At 47.7% G+C, this 23,000-nt stretch overlaps 22 non-coding genes across 22 annotated transcripts; 14 read left to right on the top strand and 8 right to left on the bottom strand.

Annotated features, from left to right (window-relative positions):
* Window positions 1-6,464: 6,464 nt before the first annotated feature.
* Window positions 6,465-6,538, bottom strand: trnai-aau. The gene has a single exon. It is a non-coding gene; the product is annotated as a tRNA-Ile (tRNA).
* A 462-nt stretch (window positions 6,539-7,000) lies between these two features.
* trnaq-uug lies at window positions 7,001-7,072 on the top strand. The gene has a single exon. It is a non-coding gene; the product is annotated as a tRNA-Gln (tRNA).
* A 1,379-nt stretch (window positions 7,073-8,451) lies between these two features.
* Window positions 8,452-8,525, bottom strand: trnai-aau. The gene has a single exon. It is a non-coding gene; the product is annotated as a tRNA-Ile (tRNA).
* Window positions 8,526-8,987: 462 nt separating this feature from the next.
* trnaq-uug lies at window positions 8,988-9,059 on the top strand. Its single transcript has one exon. It is a non-coding gene; the product is annotated as a tRNA-Gln (tRNA).
* A 1,914-nt stretch (window positions 9,060-10,973) lies between these two features.
* trnaq-uug lies at window positions 10,974-11,045 on the top strand. Its single transcript has one exon. It is a non-coding gene; the product is annotated as a tRNA-Gln (tRNA).
* Window positions 11,046-11,853: 808 nt separating this feature from the next.
* On the top strand, window positions 11,854-11,925 carry trnaq-cug. Its single transcript has one exon. It is a non-coding gene; the product is annotated as a tRNA-Gln (tRNA).
* A 506-nt stretch (window positions 11,926-12,431) lies between these two features.
* On the bottom strand, window positions 12,432-12,505 carry trnai-aau. The gene has a single exon. It is a non-coding gene; the product is annotated as a tRNA-Ile (tRNA).
* A 458-nt stretch (window positions 12,506-12,963) lies between these two features.
* trnaq-uug lies at window positions 12,964-13,035 on the top strand. Its single transcript has one exon. It is a non-coding gene; the product is annotated as a tRNA-Gln (tRNA).
* An 808-nt stretch (window positions 13,036-13,843) lies between these two features.
* trnaq-cug lies at window positions 13,844-13,915 on the top strand. Its single transcript has one exon. It is a non-coding gene; the product is annotated as a tRNA-Gln (tRNA).
* Window positions 13,916-14,421: 506 nt separating this feature from the next.
* trnai-aau lies at window positions 14,422-14,495 on the bottom strand. The gene has a single exon. It is a non-coding gene; the product is annotated as a tRNA-Ile (tRNA).
* Window positions 14,496-14,954: 459 nt separating this feature from the next.
* Window positions 14,955-15,026, top strand: trnaq-uug. The gene has a single exon. It is a non-coding gene; the product is annotated as a tRNA-Gln (tRNA).
* An 808-nt stretch (window positions 15,027-15,834) lies between these two features.
* Window positions 15,835-15,906, top strand: trnaq-uug. Its single transcript has one exon. It is a non-coding gene; the product is annotated as a tRNA-Gln (tRNA).
* Window positions 15,907-16,412: 506 nt separating this feature from the next.
* trnai-aau lies at window positions 16,413-16,486 on the bottom strand. Its single transcript has one exon. It is a non-coding gene; the product is annotated as a tRNA-Ile (tRNA).
* A 458-nt stretch (window positions 16,487-16,944) lies between these two features.
* Window positions 16,945-17,016, top strand: trnaq-uug. The gene has a single exon. It is a non-coding gene; the product is annotated as a tRNA-Gln (tRNA).
* An 808-nt stretch (window positions 17,017-17,824) lies between these two features.
* On the top strand, window positions 17,825-17,896 carry trnaq-cug. The gene has a single exon. It is a non-coding gene; the product is annotated as a tRNA-Gln (tRNA).
* A 506-nt stretch (window positions 17,897-18,402) lies between these two features.
* Window positions 18,403-18,476, bottom strand: trnai-aau. Its single transcript has one exon. It is a non-coding gene; the product is annotated as a tRNA-Ile (tRNA).
* A 1,338-nt stretch (window positions 18,477-19,814) lies between these two features.
* trnaq-uug lies at window positions 19,815-19,886 on the top strand. Its single transcript has one exon. It is a non-coding gene; the product is annotated as a tRNA-Gln (tRNA).
* A 506-nt stretch (window positions 19,887-20,392) lies between these two features.
* trnai-aau lies at window positions 20,393-20,466 on the bottom strand. Its single transcript has one exon. It is a non-coding gene; the product is annotated as a tRNA-Ile (tRNA).
* Window positions 20,467-20,924: 458 nt separating this feature from the next.
* On the top strand, window positions 20,925-20,996 carry trnaq-uug. Its single transcript has one exon. It is a non-coding gene; the product is annotated as a tRNA-Gln (tRNA).
* An 808-nt stretch (window positions 20,997-21,804) lies between these two features.
* On the top strand, window positions 21,805-21,876 carry trnaq-cug. The gene has a single exon. It is a non-coding gene; the product is annotated as a tRNA-Gln (tRNA).
* Window positions 21,877-22,382: 506 nt separating this feature from the next.
* Window positions 22,383-22,456, bottom strand: trnai-aau. Its single transcript has one exon. It is a non-coding gene; the product is annotated as a tRNA-Ile (tRNA).
* A 458-nt stretch (window positions 22,457-22,914) lies between these two features.
* Window positions 22,915-22,986, top strand: trnaq-uug. Its single transcript has one exon. It is a non-coding gene; the product is annotated as a tRNA-Gln (tRNA).
* The last annotated feature ends 14 nt before the right edge of the window (window positions 22,987-23,000 follow it).

Genomic DNA, 23,000 nt, shown 5'->3' with positions numbered 1-23,000 from the left:
AATAGTGAATATCAGCTTGTACCCTGCCAATTGCTTTCTCTATTGCTGCTTCAATTGTAGGGTTAATCAAATTGGCTACTTCTGTAGCTATTTGTTTATAGTTTGTCAGTGGGAGTGCTGTTGAGAGTGGTGGGTGGTACTTGCGCGAGGCTGGCCTGTTTGACGTTTGCACTTGCGTTTGCTGATGGGCCGTCCTTCTTTCTTTTAATTTCAGGGCTATTGGTGTTAGAGGCCGAAGAGGGGTTATTTCCCTTCTTCCTCTGTTTTGGTGAGTCTCCCGTCATGATTTAGCCTTGTCGCTGAAGGTGAGTTTCTCACTTATTCAGTTCAGAGAAAAATGTGGAGTGGCTCTACAGTGCTGCGTACCACTCAGACGCCATACCCAGGAAGTCTGGTAAGCAATTTTATAAAATCTGGAAGCTCAGACCATGGGACATAACATAATGGAGGCTAATTCAATTTAACTTAAATGGAAACAGGAGCATATGAATTTTACCAGTATAAAAAGGGTATTATTAAATGCATCTATTGATGTAAACAGTCAATTCTAGTACCTAAATCACGAGGATGTGAAAAAATTAAACCTTTATCACAAGGATACAGCAGTAGTATAAAAATATCAACTACACCCTGGTATCTTTTAAAACGTGAGATAACTGTTTAGATTTTTTCTTTAAAGATATTTTCTTTGAACTTCTATCAGATCAGTCCAATTAATTTCTATCCAAAGACAGAAAGTACTATCAAATCAAGATTAGTTAATGCAATTTGTTCTATGTAGCTAAGGTTAATAGTAAACATTGAGCAGAGAGAATTGACCCACAAATTGTAAAATAGTAAATAGTATAAAATAATTAACTTAACATGCTGAAATGCAACAGAAAAAACTGTAGATAACTATAACAGTCAACATTCATTTTTAGATAGATGAAAAAATATCACAGAAGTTAAATATATCTTAATAAAAGTAAATCAATTTAAATAGTTAAATATATCTTAATAACAGTAAATCAATTTTAAATTGATTGAAAAGCAAAGAACCAAGTACAGACCCCTTCACTTACAAAACTGGTCCAATTAGAAAATGTTCCATTTACCATCACTCTTTGTAATCTATCCTTCAGGCTTCAGTTTCTATCTACAAATACTTGGATAAGGGAAAATTCTATCATACTTACCGTAATTTTCCTTTCCTGGTCCTCTCCATGTAATTACTTTATGGGATAGGCCCTCCCTCTCCTAATTACTGAACCCACCCATCAATTAATAAATACCCTATGACCCCCCTTCGTTGTACAGTATCAAGTTCGAATAAATCTATGACAATCTGGGTAGGGAAACCTTGACATGGAGAGGACCAGGAAAGGAAAATTACGGTAAGTATTATAGAATTTTCCCTTTAAATCTCAGGATTACTCTGTCCGGTAAGAAGGTTGGACTGTCTGGGGAAAAACGAAGTGCCTGTAATTCCCCCACTCTTTTTGCTGAAGTAATGGCCACCAGAAAGGCTGCTTTAACCGTCAGTAGCCATAATGAGAGAGAATCCATTGTGTCAAATGGAGAAGAGGACAACATCTTTAGGACCTTCGGAAGGTTCCAACAGGGACACCTTGGTCTTCTGACTGGTAAATTCCTTATAGCGGCCTTGAAAAAACGAGACACATGGGGATGTTGCGACCTGGAAACCTAGCTGGGCCCCCCAACCTATACTGAGGCGTCTGTGGTCATTATAACCAGGGTCTTGGGAAGAGCTTGGAACCCTGAGACAGGTGTTGGGGAACCAGCCACCAATGTAGTTCTGGACTTAGTGAAGAGAAGATCTCTATCTGTTGGTTCTTGTTCCAACCGTCCCATTGTTGGATAAATACAAACTGTAGTTCTCCAATGAGCCCAAAGCACGAGACCAATGGTGGACGACATCGTTCCCAGGATTCTTAGGCATGTTGCTGTCGAGATGCTGGGGCACCCGAGAATGGACATGACTTCTCCTATTAGGGCTCCTATTGTCTTTCCAAGTACAGAGATATAATCCCCTTCCTGGAGTCTAAGATTGCTCCTAAAAATTGTAAATTTTGCGACGGAACAAGCTGAATTTTCAGTAAGTTCAGACTCCAGCCATGGAATTTCAGGAAATCCATCATTCGATCTCTGTGATTGATCAGTTGACCCGAGAGGAAGCTAAGATTATGAGATCGTCCAGATAATGAAACACACGAATGTCCTGCCATCGAAGATGAGCTATAAGAGTTACCATGACCTTTGAGAATACTCTTGGGGCTGTGGACAGCCGAAGGGCAGACAGTGGAATTGAAAGTGATCGTTGCCCACTTTGAATCACAAGAACTTTTGGTCCCTTTTGTATACTGGTATGTGATGATAAGCGTCTCTGATGTCTAGAGAGCACATCCAGTCTCCTGGTGAAATGGCTAACCTGACTGAATCTATGGATTCCATTCTGAACCGTTGAACTTTCAAGGCCCGATTGACCATGTTTAGATCCAGGATTGGACACCAGGCCCCTGAGTGTTTCTGGACTATGAAGAAGATAGAGTAGTTCCCTAGTCCCCATTCTTCTCTTGGAACCGGCAAGATGACCCTTTGGTCCTTTAACATCGAGAGGCATGACTGAAGGGCTACTCTTTATATTGGGCATGACGGAAGAGGAGATTACCGAAAGAAAGGAACAGGAAGATGCTCGAATTCCAGTCGGTAGCCTTCTTGAATGATGCTCAGGATCCATTTGTTTGACCTTTCCCAGGCCATTCAAAACAGTATCAGTCTTGCGCCTACTATTTGCACCTGGGGAACACCACCTTCAGAATTGTTTCCTAGGATTGCCTGAGCAACTTCCTCTGGTTGCTCTGTAGAATCCTGATTGCCCGCTCTCCAGCTGCCTGATCTTGAAGTATCCACTCGAACGAACGAACGGAGCGTTGGTCATATGATGGAGATCTAGCTCTATTGGAGCCTCTGCCCCTAGTCGATTGTTTGTTAGGATATCTCCTTTTTCTTTTATGTGTCAACAGCTGACTCTTGCCTCCTGATGCCTTTGAAATAAGGTCCTCCAATTTTTTTCCAAATAATGATTGCTCCTGAAATGGTAAGGAGAATAGGGCGAATTTGGAGGTTGTATCCGCTTCCCAGGATCTAAGTCACAATGCTCTTCTTGGCCTTTGACTACCGACAGGCTTGACATGGCTGGCTTAAGGGACTCTCCTGCCACCAAGAAAGCCCTTTTTTAGATCAGTTTCCAGACGAACTGTGTTTTTCGACAAATTAAGAACTGGAGCATCAACTTTAGGAAGAGTCGAAATATCCTTCAAATCCTCCTCCTTAAATGGGTACAGTTTGTTGAACTGGGCTTGAGTTGAACTCCGCTTGGATACTGATTCCCATTCGGATTTAACCAAATCCAGCACTTCCTAATACAGGCTTGAGCCAAACCCTTGTTCTTGGGAAGAAAAGTGGATGTTCCTCCTGATGCATAGCTAGTGATGCCCTTACTGCTTTTATAAATGGTTGTACTAAGGCAAAATCAAAGGATGACTGTAGGGTATCATCTTCCTCATTGGAGTCGGATTCAAGAACCGAACCTGTACATACTTCCGTTTCCTCTTCTGGAACCATGGAGACCCTTGAAGGTCCTCCCATCTCCTTTGATGTTGCTTGTACCTCCTTGGCTACAGTTTCTTTAATCCAGGCCAGGATGTCAGAGTTGGAGCCCGAAGACTGTCCTGCCACTGCATTCAGGCATGATTGGCATAATTTCTTGTCAGGAAGAGGTGCTTCCGATAATCCCAGGCATTGAGCCTGTGTTTGAACATTATCCTCTTTGGGAATGGACTGTTCTTTGGATCTTTCTCTGGATGGCCACATAGCGCTGCCAGAAATAAGAGAAAATAGTTAAAAAGTCCTGGGACCTGCTAAAGTAGCATCCCCTATCAGACTTTTTTTTTTTTTTTACCTCAACCAGGGGTGTAGACTCTTTGGGGATGGCGTTTGGAACAAACCAGGTACTGGGAAAAAACCTGCCAAAAAGAAAAAATTGAGGCAAAAAGAAATGGATAAATTAGGCATCAACAGGCCCCTTATCCCAGTCATCTGGTACCGTTTCTCTACTTACAATTAGCAATTGAAATTGTAGGCCAGGAGCAGCGTCTTGTCTGCCAGACTGAAGCTGAAACCAAGCGCTACTTCCTGCTTTCTTATAAGGCCTGGGAGGCCCCACCCACTAGAGAGCGTCATGCTCCTATTGAGATACCTTGTAAGGTATTATCCCGGGGAGGAAGAGCGGACTCTAAGGCGGAAGAGACACAGAATCTCTGTGTCTTCCTGTCCATCATCCTTTCCCCCCTGAAGTAAGCTGCTGTTCCTACCTGCCGCCATCCCCCCCTGCTTTCCCAAAAATCCTGGGGTGGGTGAGGGGAACCCACTCCGCCGGACTCCTACGAGGGCCGGTTAGGTGAGAAAGAGCAGGGAGACCACAGCTGTGCTGATCAGGTCCGTTGTTATAGGACTCGCTGTAGGAGAAAAGGTCTGCCATTTGGACCAAAAAACGTCTCTTGGACGCTGACGACAGCCCCATGTTACACCCCTGTAAAAAGAACAACAAGCTCCTGAATGGAGCTATGAGAGAAAAAATATGAACCCAAAAACAGACACCAAAGGGGGGTCATACGGTAAGTATTTATTAATTGATCGGTGGGTTCTGTAATTAGGAGAGGGAGGGCCTATCCCGTAAAGTAATGACATGGAGAGGACTGGGGAAAGTTTCTATCCAAAATGCTTTAGCACCACTCACTTCAAACTAACCGGCCTATAGTTTTGAGTCTTAGAACAGGATCTCTTCTTGAACAGAAGCACCACATTAACAATTCGTTAGTCTCTCAGCACCATGCCAGACCTCAGTTAATCCTGAAAATTTAAGTAAAGAGATTTGGCAATAACAGAGCTAAGCTTTTTTAGTCCAGTCCTGAACCTTTACATTTCCAGTTTCTTTTGAATTTCCTCTTGTGTGAACCATGCATCATTTGTTGTATTACCTTCATCAATTGGTTCCTACTTTGTGTAGACAGTTGAAAAAGAACAGTTTGAAATCTCTGCTTTTTCTATGTTCTCATCGACCAACTGACCCCCCCTCTAACATCAAGGTTCCCACGCCATCCTGCTTCTTTTTTGTTACTATTTACATTTTTTTTTAAAAAGAATTAATTCATTTTACGCTGCAGTACACTTTTCCACATTTTTAGCTTTTTTGCATGATTTATTAGCCTTCTTATACCTAACAAACGTTTCAGCTGTTTTTTATTACCAACTAGTCTGACCACCAAGTAGTCAAAGAAGTTGTCAGGAGAAAGAAAGATGTTGCTCTGATGCTCTTCTGGTTAAGAACAATCTCAGAAGGGTTTCAATTTTTTTTCCTAAGCAGAAGAACATCAGAGAACATCTGTGTTTAACCTTGTGAAAATATGTTCCAGCGATACACTTATACAGGCAAAGTTTGCATGTATAAAATTTAGGGGATAATTTATCAAAAGTCGAATTTTAGAGCTTTTTGAGGTTTTTTATACCTTGAATAAACTCACAACTCAAATATTTTCCGATTTAAGAAGAAACTTGAATGGAAAAAACTTGAATCAGTGAATTCAGGGGAATAACCAGAAAACTCAAATTCATAAAGTTTTCCATGGGAGAAAACTTGAATTGATCGAGTTTTCTAGCGAAACCCACCAAAAAAAGTCATGAAGGCTGTTAATATCTTCAAATGGTTCAAGGGACCTCTGCCATTGGCTTCTACATGACCTTAACATGTTTTAGCTGAAGTATTTTCAGATTCAATCTATTTCTAGCTTTGGGGTATAAAAAAAACATGAAAAATGTGCATTTAGCAGCTATCCTCAAAAGAAAAAAAAATAAAAGCAGTGAAACGGCTGGCAAAATAACCCAAATGATTAAGAAGGAGAAGAAAAGGGATTTCGTCTAGTATGAAAGCAGCGATCCAGTGCCAATTCTGGGGCTTATGCCATCTGAGATGCCGCCACCCCTCTCCTGATCCGCACTTCAAAATCAGCGTCGGAGTGGGTCAAAATGGGACAGCATCGCTAGTCCATTGAGCGCAATTACGCTCTTAGCACTAATATAGCCAAATTTCCAGGTTAAAACCCAGAAATATGGCTCTTAAATTTACAAGAGATGGCTTTTTGCAGCAGAAGTCCAGAAATTTCCCGCTACAGCTCATTGCAAACTTGTATAATGAGCAGGGGCCTTTGCATTCAGCAGCGTTCCTGATGAACAAAAGGAGTGAATGGCCAGCAAAAGAAACTGATTTAAAATGAAAAAAGAAGGGGAAGAAAAGGCATTTCTTCTAACACAAATGGAGCAATCCAAAGGCATACTGGCAATTCAGCTGAGGAATGTGAAAGTGGGTTCATTACGAAAGGCTGAACCGGTGAAAAGAAGCTGAATGGCCCGTACGGGGATCGAACCCGCGACCTTGTCGTTATTAGCATCACGCTCTAACCAACTGAGCTAACCGGCCTGGATGCCGCAGGCGGCTAGCTTGTGGTAACGGCGGGAGACATTATTGTTGTTAAATCTGGCCTGATCGTCGGCTTTTAGCTTGTAATTAGGCTTTTTTTTGCGTGCAGTATCGCATGATTGCAAATCTTTCGCAACCTGAGCAAAGACCGAGCTGCGCGTCCCCTCCCTCCCTCCCAAGAATTAGTCTGGTCGTTATTTGCTGATTTGACGCCATGGTGCAACGTCTTGTGGTTACTAGGCGTAGCTCCAATCCAGGCCGAGATTTAGCAAAACGCCACACCGGATTTTCTAATGCTGCCTGAACAACTAAGTGAAGACGCTATTCTGACATTTTCATCTTTTTGTTGGCTGATTTCCTGCCATGCTGGACAGGTCTTAAGCGCAAAAGAAGCATTGTGCGACAGGACCCTACAGTACAGCCCTTCAGCACGCCATGGGGAGGGCAAGCGTAACTTGTCCTGGTTCCATCGTGTAATGGTTAGCACTCTGGACTTTGAATCCAGCGATCCGAGTTCAAATCTCGGTGGAACCTGGCACCACTTTTTCAGAGCTCAGCTCTGCCAAAGCGCGGTGATCTGTCAAGGAGCCAACATCCTGGCTGTAATAACGGTGCCAGAGCTCCTCTGCAACTCTCATAGAGGGCCATCACGTGAGCTAGAGGGTCACGAGCTAGCCATAACAGCAAAACGGCCGTTTGGTCCTCTTCCTGTTGCACATCAAAAGAATCGTTACACTCACCTCTGCTCCACGCTTTTCCCTTTCTGAACAGTCGGGCCACGTCAAAACGTTTCCAGACATAGTTCCAAAGTAGGGCGGTTGAGCGAAAAGCCATATGTCTGTTTCGAGGCTGCCGTTGTTTAGAATTCGTAGTTGAAAGGAAATTCGCCCGGGCAAAACTCCACGTTTCCTGCAGCAAACTTTTTTTAAACGATCATTTACATCACCCGTTCAGCTAGGGGGGTCTGGTAGCTCCGTGTGTGGTTCCATGGTGTAATGGTTAGCACTCGGAATCAAGCCATCGGAGTTAAAATCTCGGTGGAACCTGCCACTCACTCGCAGTCTGATCTGCCAAAATCCTGGCTTTCTTTGTGCGAGCTTTTGATGCTCAAGCAGCAGCCGATGCTGCAGCTCCGCCTGCAGAGCCCCAAGGGGCTCCCCTGCTAAGGGAACCCAGAGAATGCTTCTTCCCAAAAAAGCCGCGCGTTGTTTCCGAGCCTGCCGGCGTTTTACCTGCAAAGAAAAGCCATCCGTTGGAAGACCCCTTCTACCATTGGAATTTAATTTTTAAATGACCTTTTACGTCTGCCACACTTGCTGCAGGAAAAGCCTTTCCGCAGCCGGGTTCCATGGTATAATGGTTAGCACTCTGAATCCAGCGATCCGAGTTCAAATCTCGGTGGAACCTGCAAGGGTTTTACAGCGGCAGAGCTGACCTGCTTTCGGATATACCAAAACCCACGTGGCCCATGTGTAATGCCGAAATAAGCGCCTTGCCCTCGAGCCATTCTTAGCCCTGTGTCAGCCTCCCCTGCTCATACAGCTCCAAAGACACTTTGGCTCAGCTAGGACTTTTCTGCATCTTAGCATAGCGAGCCTGTTTCTCGAAGCAAGAAAGGTGCACGATTGGCTCAACCTGCAGACTGCCTTTTGCAGCAGACGTCCAGAAAATTCCCGCTACAGCTCATTGCAAACTTGTCTAATGAGCAGGGGCCTTTGCATTCAGCAGCTATCCTGAAGAACAAAAGGAGTGAATGGCCAGCAAAAGAACCTGATTTAAAATGAAAAAAGAAGGGGAAGAAAAGGCATTTCTTCTAACACAAATGCAGCAATCCAAAGGCATACTGGCAATTCAGCTGAGGAATCTGGAAGTGGGTTCATTACGAAAGGCTGAACCGGTGAAACGAAGCTGAATGGCCCGTACGGGGATCGTACCCGCGACCTTGGCGTTATTAGCACCACGCTCTAACCAACTGAGCTAACCGGCCTGGACGCAGCAGGCGGCTAGCTTGTGGTAACGTCGGGAGACATTATTGTTGTTAAATCTGGCCTGATCGTCGGCTTTTAGCTTGTAATTAGGCTTTTGTTTGCGTGCAGTATCGCATGATTGCGAATCTTTCGCAACCTGAGCAAAGACAGAGCTGCGCGTCCCCTCCCTCCCTCCCAAGAATTAGTCTGGTCGTTATTTGCTGATTTGACGCCATGGTGCAACGTCTTGTGGTTACTAGGCGTAGCTCCAATCCAGGCCGAGATTTAGCAAAACACCACACCGGATTTTCTAATGCTGCCTGAACAACGAAGTGAAGACGCTATTCTGACATTTTCATCTTTTTGTTGGCTGATTTCCCGCCATGCTGGACAGGTCTTAAGCGCAAAAGAAGCATTGTGCAACAGGACCCTACACTACAGCCCTTCAGCACGCCATGGGGAGGGCAAGCGCAACTTGTCCTGGTTCCATGGTGTAATGGTTAGCACTCTGGACTTTGAATCCAGCGATCCGAGTTCAAATCTCGGTGGAACCTGGCACCACTTTTTCAGAGCTCAGCTCTGCCAAAGCGCGTTGAACTGTCAAGGAGCCAACATCCTGGCTGTAATAACGGTGCCAGAGCTCCTCTGCAACTCTCATAGAGGGCCATCACGTAAGCTAGAGGGTCACAAACTAGCCATAACAGCAAAACGGCCGTTTGGTCCTCTTCCTGTTGCACATCAAAAGAATCGTTACACTCACCTCTGCTCCACGCTTTTCCCTTTCTGAACAGTCGGGCCACGTCAAAACGTTTCCAGACATAGTTCCAAAGTAGGGCGGTTGAGCGAAAAGCCACATGTCTGTTTCGAGGCTGCCGTTGTTTAGAATTCGTAGTTGAAAGGAAATTCGCCCGGGCAAAACTCCACGTTTCCTGCAGCAAACTTTTTTTAAACGATCATTTACATCACCCGTTCAGCTAGGGGGGTCTGGTAGCTTCGTGTCTGGTTCCATGGTGTAATGGTTAGCACTCGGAATCAAGCCATCGGAGTTAAGATCTCAGTGGAACCTGCCACTGACTCGCTGTCTGATCTGCCAAAATCCTGGCTTTCTTTGTGTGAGCTTTTGATGCTCAAGCAGCAGCCGATGCTGCAGCTCCGCCTGCAGAGCCCCAAGGGGCTCCCCTGCTAAGGGAACCCAGAGAATGCTTCTTCCCAAAAAAGCCGCGCGTTGTTTCCGAGCCTGCCGGCGTTTTACCTGCAAAGAAAAGCCATCCGTTGGAAGACCCCTTCTACCATTGGAATTTAATTTTTAAATGACCTTTTACGTCTGCCACACTTGCTGCAGGAAAAGCCTTTCCGCAGCCGGGTTCCATGTTGTAATGGTTAGGACTCTGAATCCAGCGATCCGAGTTCAAATCTCAGTGGAACCTGCAAGGGTTTTACAGCGGCAGAGCTGACCTGCTTTCGGATATACCAAAACCCACGTGTCCCATGTGTAATGCCGAAATAAGCGCCTTGCCCTCGAGCCATTCTTAGCCCTGTGTCAGCCTCCCCTGCTCATACAGCTCCAAAGACACTTTGGCTCAGCTAGGACTTTTCTGCATCTTAGCATAGCGAGCCCGTTTCTCGAAGCAAGAAAGGTGCACGATTGGCTCAACCTTCAGACTGCCTTTTGCAGCAGACGTCCAGAAAATTCCCGCTACAGCTCATTGCAAACTTGTCTAATGAGCAGGGGCCTTTGCATTCAGCAGCTATCCTGAAGAACAAAAGGAGTGAATGGCCAGCAAAAGAACCTGATTTAAAATGAAAAAAGAAGGGGAAGAAAAGGCATTTCTTCTAACACAAATGGAGCAATCCAAAGGCATACTGGCAATTCAGGTGAGGAATGTAAAAGTGGGTTCATTACGAAAGGCTGAACCGGTGAAAAGAAGCTGCATGGCCCGTACGGGGATCGAACCCGCGACCTTGGCGTTATTTGACCACGCTCTAACCAACTGAGCTAACCGGCCTGGACGCAGCAGGCGGCTAGCTTGTGGTAACGGCGGGAGACATTATTGTTGTTAAATCTGGCCTGATCGTCGGCTTTTAGCTTGTAATTAGGCTTTTGTTTGCGTGCAGTATCGCATGATTGCGAATCTTTCGCAACCTGAGCAAAGACCGAGCTGCGCGTCCCCTCCCTCCCTCCCAAGAATTAGTCTGGTCGTTATTTGCTGATTTGACGCCATGGTGCAACGTCTTGTGGTTACTAGGCGTAGCTCCAATCCAGGCCGAGATTTAGCAAAACGCCACACCGGATTTTCTAATGCTGCCTGAACAACGAAGTGAAGACGCTATTCTGACATTTTCATCTTTTTGTTGGCTGATTTCCCGCCATGCTGGACAGGTCTTAAGCGCAAAAGAAGCATTGTGCGACAGGACCCTACACTACAGCCCTTCAGCACGCCATGGGGAGGGCAAGCGCAACTTGTCCTGGTTCCATGGTGTAATGGTTAGCACTCTGGACTTTGAATCCAGCGATCCGAGTTCAAATCTCGGTGGAACCTGGCACCACTTTTTCAGAGCTCAGCTCTGCCAAAGCGCGTTGAACTGTCAAGGAGCCAACATCCTGGCTGTAATAACGGTGCCAGAGCTCCTCTGCAACTCTCATAGAGGGCCATCACGTAAGCTAGAGGGTCACGAGCTAGCCATAACAGCAAAACGGCCGTTTGGTCCTCTTCCTGTTGCACATCAAAAGAATCGTTACACTCACCTCTGCTCCACGCTTTTCCCTTTCTGAACAGTCGGGCCACGTCAAAACGTTTCCAGACATAGTTCCAAAGTAGGGCGGTTGAGCGAAAAGCCACATGTCTGTTTCGAGGCTGCCGTTGTTTAGAATTCGTAGTTGAAAGGAAATTCGCCCGGGCAAAACTCCACGTTTCCTGCAGCAAACTTTTTTTAAACGATCATTTACATCACCCGTTCAGCTAGGGGGGTCTGGTAGCTCCGTGTGTGGTTCCATGGTGTAATGGTTAGCACTCGGAATCAAGCCATCGGAGTTAAAATCTCAGTGGAACCTGCCACTCACTCGCTGTCTGATCTGCCAAAATCCTGGCTTTCTTTGTGCGAGCTTTTGATGCTCAAGCAGCAGCCGATGCTGCAGCTCCGCCTGCAGAGCCCCAAGGGGCTCCCCTGCTAAGGGAACCCAGAGAATGCTTCTTCCCAAAAAAGCCGCGCGTTGTTTCCGAGCCTGCCGGCGTTTTACCTGCAAAGAAAAGCCATCCGTTGGAAGACCCCTTCTACCATTGGAATTTAATTTTTAAATGACCTTTTACGTCTGCCACACTTGCTGCAGGAAAAGCCTTTCCGCAGCCGGGTTCCATGGTGTAATGGTTAGCACTCTGGACTCTGAATCCAGCGATCCGAGTTCAAATCTCGGTGGAACCTGCAAGGGTTTTACAGCGGCAGAGCTGACCTGCTTTCGGATATACCAAAACCCACGTGGCCCATGTGTAATGCCGAAATAAGCGCCTTGCCCTCGAGCCATTCTTAGCCCTGTGTCAGCCTCCCCTGCTCATACAGCTCCAAAGACACTTTGGCTCAGCTAGGACTTTTCTGCATCTTAGCATAGCGAGCCTGTTTCTCGAAGCAAGAAAGGTGCACGATTGGCTCAACCTTCAGACTGCCTTTTGCAGCAGACGTCCAGAAAATTCCCGCTACAGCTCATTGCAAACTTGTCTAATGAGCAGGGGCCTTTGCATTCAGCAGCTATCCTGAAGAACAAAAGGAGTGAATGGCCAGCAAAAGAACCTGATTTAAAATGAAAAAAGAAGGGGAAGAAAAGGCATTTCTTCTAACACAAATGCAGCAATCCAAAGGCATACTGGCAATTCAGCTGAGGAATGTGAAAGTGGGTTCATTACGAAAGGCTGAACCGGTGAAAAGAAGCTGAATGGCCCGTACGGGGATCGAACCCGCGACCTTGGCGTTATTAGCACCACGCTCTAACCAACTGAGCTAACCGGCCTGGACGCAGCAGGCGGCTAGCTTGTGGTAACGGCGGGAGACATTATTGTTGTTAAATCTGGCCTGATCGTCGGCTTTTAGCTTGTAATTAGGCTTTTGTTTGCGTGCAGTATCGCATGATTGCGAATCTTTCGCAACCTGAGCAAAGACCGAGCTGCGCGTCCCCTCCCTCCCAAGAATTAGTCTGGTCGTTATTTGCTGATTTGACGCCATGGTGCAACGTCTTGTGGTTACTAGGCGTAGCTCCAATCCAGGCCGAGATTTAGCAAAACGCCACACCGGATTTTCTAATGCTGCCTGAACAACGAAGTGAAGACGCTATTCTGACATTTTCATCTTTTTGTTGGCTGATTTCCCGCCATGCTGGACAGGTCTTAAGCGCAAAAGAAGCATTGTGCGACAGGACCCTACACTACAGCCCTTCAGCACGCCATGGGGAGGGCAAGCGCAACTTGTCCTGGTTCCATGGTGTAATGGTTAGCACTCTGGACTTTGAATCCAGCGATCCGAGTTCAAATCTCGGTGGAACCTGGCACCACTTTTTCAGAGCTCAGCTCTGCCAAAGCGCGTTGATCTGTCAAGGAGCCAACATCCTGGCTGTAATAACGGTGCCAGAGCTCCTCTGCAACTCTCATAGAGGGCCATCACGTAAGCTAGAGGGTCACGAGCTAGCCATAACAGCAAAACGGCCGTTTGGTCCTCTTCCTGTTGCACATCAAAAGAATCGTTACACTCACCTCTGCTCCACGCTTTTCCCTTTCTGAACAGTCGGGCCACGTCAAAACGTTTCCAGACATAGTTCCAAAGTAGGGCGGTTGAGCGAAAAGCCACATGTCTGTTTCGAGGCTGCCGTTGTTTAGAATTCGTAGTTGAAAGGAAATTCGCCCGGGCAAAACTCCACGTTTCCTGCAGCAAACTTTTTTTAAACGATCATTTACATCACCCGTTCAGCTAGGGGGGTCTGGTAGCTCCGTGTGTGGTTCCATGGTGTAATGGTTAGCACTCGGAATCAAGCCATCGGAGTTAAAATCTCAGTGGAACCTGCCACTCACTCGCTGTCTGATCTGCCAAAATCCTGGCTTTCTTTGTGCGAGCTTTTGATGCTCAAGCAGCAGCCGATGCTGCAGCTCCGCCTGCAGAGCCCCAAGGGGCTCCCCTGCTAAGGGAACCCAGAGAATGCTTCTTCCCAAAAAAGCCGCGCGTTGTTTCCGAGCCTGCCGGCGTTTTACCTGCAAAGAAAAGCCATCCGTTGGAAGACCCCTTCTACCATTGGAATTTAATTTTTAAATGACCTTTTACGTCTGCCACACTTGCTGCAGGAAAAGCCTTTCCGCAGCCGGGTTCCATGGTGTAATGGTTAGCACTCTGGACTCTGAATCCAGCGATCCGAGTTCAAATCTCGGTGGAACCTGCAAGGGTTTTACAGCGGCAGAGCTGACCTGCTTTCGGATATACCAAAACCCACGTGGCCCATGTGTAATGCCGAAATAAGCGCCTTGCCCTCGAGCCATTCTTAGCCCTGTGTCAGCCTCCCCTGCTCATACAGCTCCAAAGACACTTTGGCTCAGCTAGGACTTTTCTGCATCTTAGCATAGCGAGCCTGTTTCTCGAAGCAAGAAAGGTGCACGATTGGCTCAACCTTCAGACTGCCTTTTGCAGCAGACGTCCAGAAAATTCCCGCTACAGCTCATTGCAAACTTGTCTAATGAGCAGGGGCCTTTGCATTCAGCAGCTATCCTGAAGAACAAAAGGAGTGAATGGCCAGCAAAAGAACCTGATTTAAAATGAAAAAAGAAGGGGAAGAAAAGGCATTTCTTCTAACACAAATGCAGCAATCCAAAGGCATACTGGCAATTCAGCTGAGGAATGTGAAAGTGGGTTCATTACGAAAGGCTGAACCGGTGAAAAGAAGCTGAATGGCCCGTACGGGGATCGAACCCGCGACCTTGGCGTTATTAGCACCACGCTCTAACCAACTGAGCTAACCGGCCTGGACGCAGCAGGCGGCTAGCTTGTGGTAACGGCGGGAGACATTATTGTTGTTAAATCTGGCCTGATCGTCGGCTTTTAGCTTGTAATTAGGCTTTTGTTTGCGTGCAGTATCGCATGATTGCGAATCTTTCGCAACCTGAGCAAAGACCGAGCTGCGCGTCCCCTCCCTCCCAAGAATTAGTCTGGTCGTTATTTGCTGATTTGACGCCATGGTGCAACGTCTTGTGGTTACTAGGCGTAGCTCCAATCCAGGCCGAGATTTAGCAAAACGCCACACCCGGATTTTCTAATGCTGCCTGAACAACGAAGTGAAGACGCTATTCTGACATTTTCATCTTTTTGTTGGCTGATTTCCCGCCATGCTGGACAGGTCTTAAGCGCAAAAGAAGCATTGTGCGACAGGACCCTACACTACAGCCCTTCAGCACGCCATGGGGAGGGCAAGCGCAACTTGTCCTGGTTCCATGGTGTAATGGTTAGCACTCTGGACTTTGAATCCAGCGATCCGAGTTCAAATCTCGGTGGAACCTGGCACCACTTTTTCAGAGCTCAGCTCTGCCAAAGCGCGTTGATCTGTCAAGGAGCCAACATCCTGGCTGTAATAACGGTGCCAGAGCTCCTCTGCAACTCTCATAGAGGGCCATCACGTAAGCTAGAGGGTCACGAGCTAGCCATAACAGCAAAACGGCCGTTTGGTCCTCTTCCTGTTGCACATCAAAAGAATCGTTACACTCACCTCTGCTCCACGCTTTTCCCTTTCTGAACAGTCGGGCCACGTCAAAACGTTTCCAGACATAGTTCCAAAGTAGGGCGGTTGAGCGAAAAGCCACATGTCTGTTTCGAGGCTGCCGTTGTTTAGAATTCGTAGTTGAAAGGAAATTCGCCCGGGCAAAACTCCACGTTTCCTGCAGCAAACTTTTTTTAAACGATCATTTACATCACCCGTTCAGCTAGGGGGGTCTGGTAGCTCCGTGTGTGGTTCCATGGTGTAATGGTTAGCACTCGGAATCAAGCCATCGGAGTTAAAATCTCAGTGGAACCTGCCACTCACTCGCTGTCTGATCTGCCAAAATCCTGGCTTTCTTTGTGCGAGCTTTTGATGCTCAAGCAGCAGCCGATGCTGCAGCTCCGCCTGCAGAGCCCCAAGGGGCTCCCCTGCTAAGGGAACCCAGAGAATGCTTCTTCCCAAAAAAGCCGCGCGTTGTTTCCGAGCCTGCCGGCGTTTTACCTGCAAAGAAAAGCCATCCGTTGGAAGACCCCTTCTACCATTGGAATTTAATTTTTAAATGACCTTTTACGTCTGCCACACTTGCTGCAGGAAAAGCCTTTCCGCAGCCGGGTTCCATGGTGTAATGGTTAGCACTCTGGACTTTGAATCCAGCGATCCGAGTTCAAATCTCGGTGGAACCTGCAAGGGTTTTACAGCGGCAGAGCTGACCTGCTTTCGGATATACCAAAACCCACGTGGCCCATGTGTAATGCCGAAATAAGCGCCTTGCCCTCGAGCCATTCTTAGCCCTGTGTCAGCCTCCCCTGCTCATACAGCTCCAAAGACACTTTGGCTCAGCTAGGACTTTTCTGCATCTTAGCATAGCGAGCCTGTTTCTCGAAGCAAGAAAGGTGCACGATTGGCTCAACCTTCAGACTGCCTTTTGCAGCAGACGTCCAGAAAATTCCCGCTACAGCTCATTGCAAACTTGTCTAATGAGCAGGGGCCTTTGCATTCAGCAGCTATCCTGAAGAACAAAAGGAGTGAATGGCCAGCAAAAGAACCTGATTTAAAATGAAAAAAGAAGGGGAAGAAAAGGCATTTCTTCTAACACAAATGCAGCAATCCAAAGGCATACTGGCAATTCAGCTGAGGAATGTGAAAGTGGGTTCATTACGAAAGGCTGAACCGGTGAAAAGAAGCTGAATGGCCCGTACGGGGATCGAACCCGCGACCTTGGCGTTATTAGCACCACGCTCTAACCAACTGAGCTAACCGGCCTGGACGCAGCAGGCGGCTAGCTTGTGGTAACGGCGGGAGACATTATTGTTGTTAAATCTGGCCTGATCGTCGGCTTTTAGCTTGTAATTAGGCTTTTGTTTGCGTGCAGTATCGCATGATTGCGAATCTTTCGCAACCTGAGCAAAGACCGAGCTGCGCGTCCCCTCCCTCCCAAGAATTAGTCTGGTCGTTATTTGCTGATTTGACGCCATGGTGCAACGTCTTGTGGTTACTAGGCGTAGCTCCAATCCAGGCCGAGATTAAGCAAAACGCCACACCGGATTTTCTAATGCTGCCTGAACAACGAAGTGAAGACGCTATTCTGACATTTTCATCTTTTTGTTGGCTGATTTCCCGCCATGCTGGACAGGTCTTAAGCGCAAAAGAAGCATTGTGCGACAGGACCCTACACTACAGCCCTTCAGCACGCCATGGGGAGGGCAAGCGCAACTTGTCCTGGTTCCATGGTGTAATGGTTAGCACTCTGGACTTTGAATCCAGCGATCCGAGTTCAAATCTCGGTGGAACCTGGCACCACTTTTTCAGAGCTCAGCTCTGCCAAAGCGCGTTGAACTGTCAAGGAGCCAACATCCTGGCTGTAATAACGGTGCCAGAGCTCCTCTGCAACTCTCATAGAGGGCCATCACGTAAGCTAGAGGGTCACGAGCTAGCCATAACAGCAAAACGGCCGTTTGGTCCTCTTCCTGTTGCACATCAAAAGAATCGTTACACTCACCTCTGCTCCACGCTTTTCCCTTTCTGAACAGTCGGGCCACGTCAAAACGTTTCCAGACATAGTTCCAAAGTAGGGCGGTTGAGCGAAAAGCCACATGTCTGTTTCGAGGCTGCCGTTGTTTAGAATTCGTAGTTGAAAGGAAATTCGCCCGGGCAAAACTCCACGTTTCCTGCAGCAAACTTTTTTTAAACGATCATTTACATCACCCGTTCAGCTAGGGGGGTCTGGTAGCTCCGTGTGTGGTTCCATGGTGTAATGGTTAGCACTCGGAATCAAGCCATCGGAGTTAAAATCTCAGTGGAACCTGCCACTCACTCGCTGTCTGATCTGCCAAAATCCTGGCTTTCTTTGTGCGAGCTTTTGATGCTCAAGCAGCAGCCGATGCTGCAGCTCCGCCTGCAGAGCCCCAAGGGGCTCCCCTGCTAAGGGAACCCAGAGAATGCTTCTTCCCAAAAAAGCCGCGCGTTGTTTCCGAGCCTGCCGGCGTTTTACCTGCAAAGAAAAGCCATCCGTTGGAAGACCCCTTCTACCATTGGAATTTAATTTTTAAATGACCTTTTACGTCTGCCACACTTGCTGCAGGAAAAGCCTTTCCGCAGCCGGGTTCCATGGTGTAATGGTTAGCACTCTGGACTCTGAATCCAGCGATCCGAGTTCAAATCTCGGTGGAACCTGCAAGGGTTTTACAGCGGCAGAGCTGACCTGCTTTCGGATATACCAAAACCCACGTGGCCCATGTGTAATGCCGAAATAAGCGCCTTGCCCTCGAGCCATTCTTAGCCCTGTGTCAGCCTCCCCTGCTCATACAGCTCCAAAGACACTTTGGCTCAGCTAGGACTTTTCTGCATCTTAGCATAGCGAGCCTGTTTCTCGAAGCAAGAAAGGTGCACGATTGGCTCAACCTTCAGACTGCCTTTTGCAGCAGACGTCCAGAAAATTCCCGCTACAGCTCATTGCAAACTTGTCTAATGAGCAGGGGCCTTTGCATTCAGCAGCTATCCTGAAGAACAAAAGGAGTGAATGGCCAGCAAAAGAACCTGATTTAAAATGAAAAAAGAAGGGGAAGAAAAGGCATTTCTTCTAACACAAATGCAGCAATCCAAAGGCATACTGGCAATTCAGCTGAGGAATGTGAAAGTGGGTTCATTACGAAAGGCTGAACCGGTGAAAAGAAGCTGAATGGCCCGTACGGGGATCGAACCCGCGACCTTGGCGTTATTAGCACCACGCTCTAACCAACTGAGCTAACCGGCCTGGACGCAGCAGGCGGCTAGCTTGTGGTAACGGCGGGAGACATTATTGTTGTTAAATCTGGCCTGATCGTCGGCTTTTAGCTTGTAATTAGGCTTTTGTTTGCGTGCAGTATCGCATGATTGCGAATCTTTCGCAACCTGAGCAAAGACCGAGCTGCGCGTCCCCCTCCCTCCCAAGAATTAGTCTGGTCGTTATTTGCTGATTTGACGCCATGGTGCAACGTCTTGTGGTTACTAGGCGTAGCTCCAATCCAGGCCGAGATTTAGCAAAACGCCACACCGGATTTTCTAATGCTGCCTGAACAACGAAGTGAAGACGCTATTCTGACATTTTCATCTTTTTGTTGGCTGATTTCCCGCCATGCTGGACAGGTCTTAAGCGCAAAAGAAGCATTGTGCGACAGGACCCTACACTACAGCCCTTCAGCACGCCATGGGGAGGGCAAGCGCAACTTGTCCTGGTTCCATGGTGTAATGGTTAGCACTCTGGACTTTGAATCCAGCGATCCGAGTTCAAATCTCGTGGAACCTGGCACCACTTTTTCAGAGCTCAGCTCTGCCAAAGCGCGTTGAACTGTCAAGGAGCCAACATCCTGGCTGTAATAACGGTGCCAGAGCTCCTCTGCAACTCTCATAGAGGGCCATCACGTAAGCTAGAGGGTCACGAGCTAGCCATAACAGCAAAACGGCCGTTTGGTCCTCTTCCTGTTGCACATCAAAAGAATCGTTACACTCACCTCTGCTCCACGCTTTTCCCTTTCTGAACAGTCGGGCCACGTCAAAACGTTTCCAGACATAGTTCCAAAGTAGGGCGGTTGAGCGAAAAGCCACATGTCTGTTTCGAGGCTGCCGTTGTTTAGAATTCGTAGTTGAAAGGAAATTCGCCCGGGCAAAACTCCACGTTTCCTGCAGCAAACTTTTTTTAAACGATCATTTACATCACCCGTTCAGCTAGGGGGGTCTGGTAGCTCCGTGTGTGGTTCCATGGTGTAATGGTTAGCACTCGGAATCAAGCCATCGGAGTTAAAATCTCAGTGGAACCTGCCACTCACTCGCTGTCTGATCTGCCAAAATCCTGGCTTTCTTTGTGCGAGCTTTTGATGCTCAAGCAGCAGCCGATGCTGCAGCTCCGCCTGCAGAGCCCCAAGGGGCTCCCCTGCTAAGGGAACCCAGAGAATGCTTCTTCCCAAAAAAGCCGCGCGTTGTTTCCGAGCCTGCCGGCGTTTTACCTGCAAAGAAAAGCCATCCGTTGGAAGACCCCTTCTACCATTGGAATTTAATTTTTAAATGACCTTTTACGTCTGCCACACTTGCTGCAGGAAAAGCCTTTCCGCAGCCGGGTTCCATGGTGTAATGGTTAGCACTCTGGACTTTGAATCCAGCGATCCGAGTTCAAATCTCGGTGGAACCTGCAAGGGTTTTACAGCGGCAGAGCTGACCTGCTTTCGGATATACCAAAACCCACGTGGCCCATGTGTAATGCCGAAATAAGCGCCTTGCCCTCGAGCCATTCTTAGCCCTGTGTCAGCCTCCCCTGCTCATACAGCTCCAAAGACACTTTGGCTCAGCTAGGACTTTTCTGCATCTTAGCATAGCGAGCCTGTTTCTCGAAGCAAGAAAGGTGCACGATTGGCTCAACCTTCAGACTGCCTTTTGCAGCAGACGTCCAGAAAATTCCCGCTACAGCTCATTGCAAACTTGTCTAATGAGCAGGGGCCTTTGCATTCAGCAGCTATCCTGAAGAACAAAAGGAGTGAATGGCCAGCAAAAGAACCTGATTTAAAATGAAAAAAGAAGGGGAAGAAAAGGCATTTCTTCTAACACAAATGCAGCAATCCAAAGGCATACTGGCAATTCAGCTGAGGAATGTGAAAGTGGGTTCATTACGAAAGGCTGAACCGGTGAAAAGAAGCTGAATGGCCCGTACGGGGATCGAACCCGCGACCTTGGCGTTATTAGCACCACGCTCTAACCAACTGAGCTAACCGGCCTGGACGCAGCAGGCGGCTAGCTTGTGGTAACGGCGGGAGACATTATTGTTGTTAAATCTGGCCTGATCGTCGGCTTTTAGCTTGTAATTAGGCTTTTGTTTGCGTGCAGTATCGCATGATTGCGAATCTTTCGCAACCTGAGCAAAGACCGAGCTGCGCGTCCCCTCCCTCCCAAGAATTAGTCTGGTCGTTATTTGCTGATTTGACGCCATGGTGCAACGTCTTGTGGTTACTAGGCGTAGCTCCAATCCAGGCCGAGATTTAGCAAAACGCCACACCGGATTTTCTAATGCTGCCTGAACAACGAAGTGAAGACGCTATTCTGACATTTTCATCTTTTTGTTGGCTGATTTCCCGCCATGCTGGACAGGTCTTAAGCGCAAAAGAAGCATTGTGCGACAGGACCCTACACTACAGCCCTTCAGCACGCCATGGGGAGGGCAAGCGCAACTTGTCCTGGTTCCATGGTGTAATGGTTAGCACTCTGGACTTTGAATCCAGCGATCCGAGTTCAAATCTCGGTGGAACCTGGCACCACTTTTTCAGAGCTCAGCTCTGCCAAAGCGCGTTGAACTGTCAAGGAGCCAACATCCTGGCTGTAATAACGGTGCCAGAGCTCCTCTGCAACTCTCATAGAGGGCCATCACGTAAGCTAGAGGGTCACGAGCTAGCCATAACAGCAAAACGGCCGTTTGGTCCTCTTCCTGTTGCACATCAAAAGAATCGTTACACTCACCTCTGCTCCACGCTTTTCCCTTTCTGAACAGTCGGGCCACGTCAAAACGTTTCCAGACATAGTTCCAAAGTAGGGCGGTTGAGCGAAAAGCCACATGTCTGTTTCGAGGCTGCCGTTGTTTAGAATTCGTAGTTGAAAGGAAATTCGCCCGGGCAAAACTCCACGTTTCCTGCAGCAAACTTTTTTTAAACGATCATTTACATCACCCGTTCAGCTAGGGGGGTCTGGTAGCTCCGTGTGTGGTTCCATGGTGTAATGGTTAGCACTCGGAATCAAGCCATCGGAGTTAAAATCTCAGTGGAACCTGCCACTCACTCGCTGTCTGATCTGCCAAAATCCTGGCTTTCTTTGTGCGAGCTTTTGATGCTCAAGCAGCAGCCGATGCTGCAGCTCCGCCTGCAGAGCCCCAAGGGGCTCCCCTGCTAAGGGAACCCAGAGAATGCTTCTTCCCAAAAAAGCCGCGCGTTGTTTCCGAGCCTGCCGGCGTTTTACCTGCAAAGAAAAGCCATCCGTTGGAAGACCCCTTCTACCATTGGAATTTAATTTTTAAATGACCTTTTACGTCTGCCACACTTGCTGCAGGAAAAGCCTTTCCGCAGCCGGGTTCCATGGTGTAATGGTTAGCACTCTGGACTCTGAATCCAGCGATCCGAGTTCAAATCTCGGTGGAACCTGCAAGGGTTTTACAGCGGCAGAGCTGACCTGCTTTCGGATATACCAAAACCCACGTGGCCCATGTGTAATGCCGAAATAAGCGCCTTGCCCTCGAGCCATTCTTAGCCCTGTGTCAGCCTCCCCTGCTCATACAGCTCCAAAGACACTTTGGCTCAGCTAGGACTTTTCTGCATCTTAGCATAGCGAGCCTGTTTCTCGAAGCAAGAAAGGTGCACGATTGGCTCAACCTTCAGACTGCCTTTTGCAGCAGACGTCCAGAAAATTCCCGCTACAGCTCATTGCAAACTTGTCTAATGAGCAGGGGCCTTTGCATTCAGCAGCTATCCTGAAGAACAAAAGGAGTGAATGGCCAGCAAAAGAACCTGATTTAAAATGAAAAAAGAAGGGGAAGAAAAGGCATTTCTTCTAACACAAATGCAGCAATCCAAAGGCATACTGGCAATTCAGCTGAGGAATGTGAAAGTGGGTTCATTACGAAAGGCTGAACCGGTGAAAAGAAGCTGAATGGCCCGTACGGGGATCGAACCCGCGACCTTGGCGTTATTAGCACCACGCTCTAACCAACTGAGCTAACCGGCCTGGACGCAGCAGGCGGCTAGCTTGTGGTAACGGCGGGAGACATTATTGTTGTTAAATCTGGCCTGATCGTCGGCTTTTAGCTTGTAATTAGGCTTTTGTTTGCGTGCAGTATCGCATGATTGCGAATCTTTCGCAACCTGAGCAAAGACCGAGCTGCGCGTCCCCTCCCTCCCAAGAATTAGTCTGGTCGTTATTTGCTGATTTGACGCCATGGTGCAACGTCTTGTGGTTACTAGGCGTAGCTCCAATCCAGGCCGAGATTTAGCAAAACGCCACACCGGATTTTCTAATGCTGCCTGAACAACGAAGTGAAGACGCTATTCTGACATTTTCATCTTTTTGTTGGCTGATTTCCCGCCATGCTGGACAGGTCTTAAGCGCAAAAGAAGCATTGTGCGACAGGACCCTACACTACAGCCCTTCAGCACGCCATGGGGAGGGCAAGCGCAACTTGTCCTGGTTCCATGGTGTAATGGTTAGCACTCTGGACTTTGAATCCAGCGATCCGAGTTCAAATCTCGGTGGAACCTGGCACCACTTTTTC

Source organism: Xenopus laevis, chromosome 4L, assembly GCF_017654675.1.
Source record: "Xenopus laevis strain J_2021 chromosome 4L, Xenopus_laevis_v10.1, whole genome shotgun sequence".
NCBI lineage: Eukaryota > Metazoa > Chordata > Amphibia > Anura > Pipidae > Xenopus > Xenopus laevis.
Note: the sequence above shows the minus strand (reverse complement) of the source record. Positions and strands in the feature narration are given on the sequence as shown.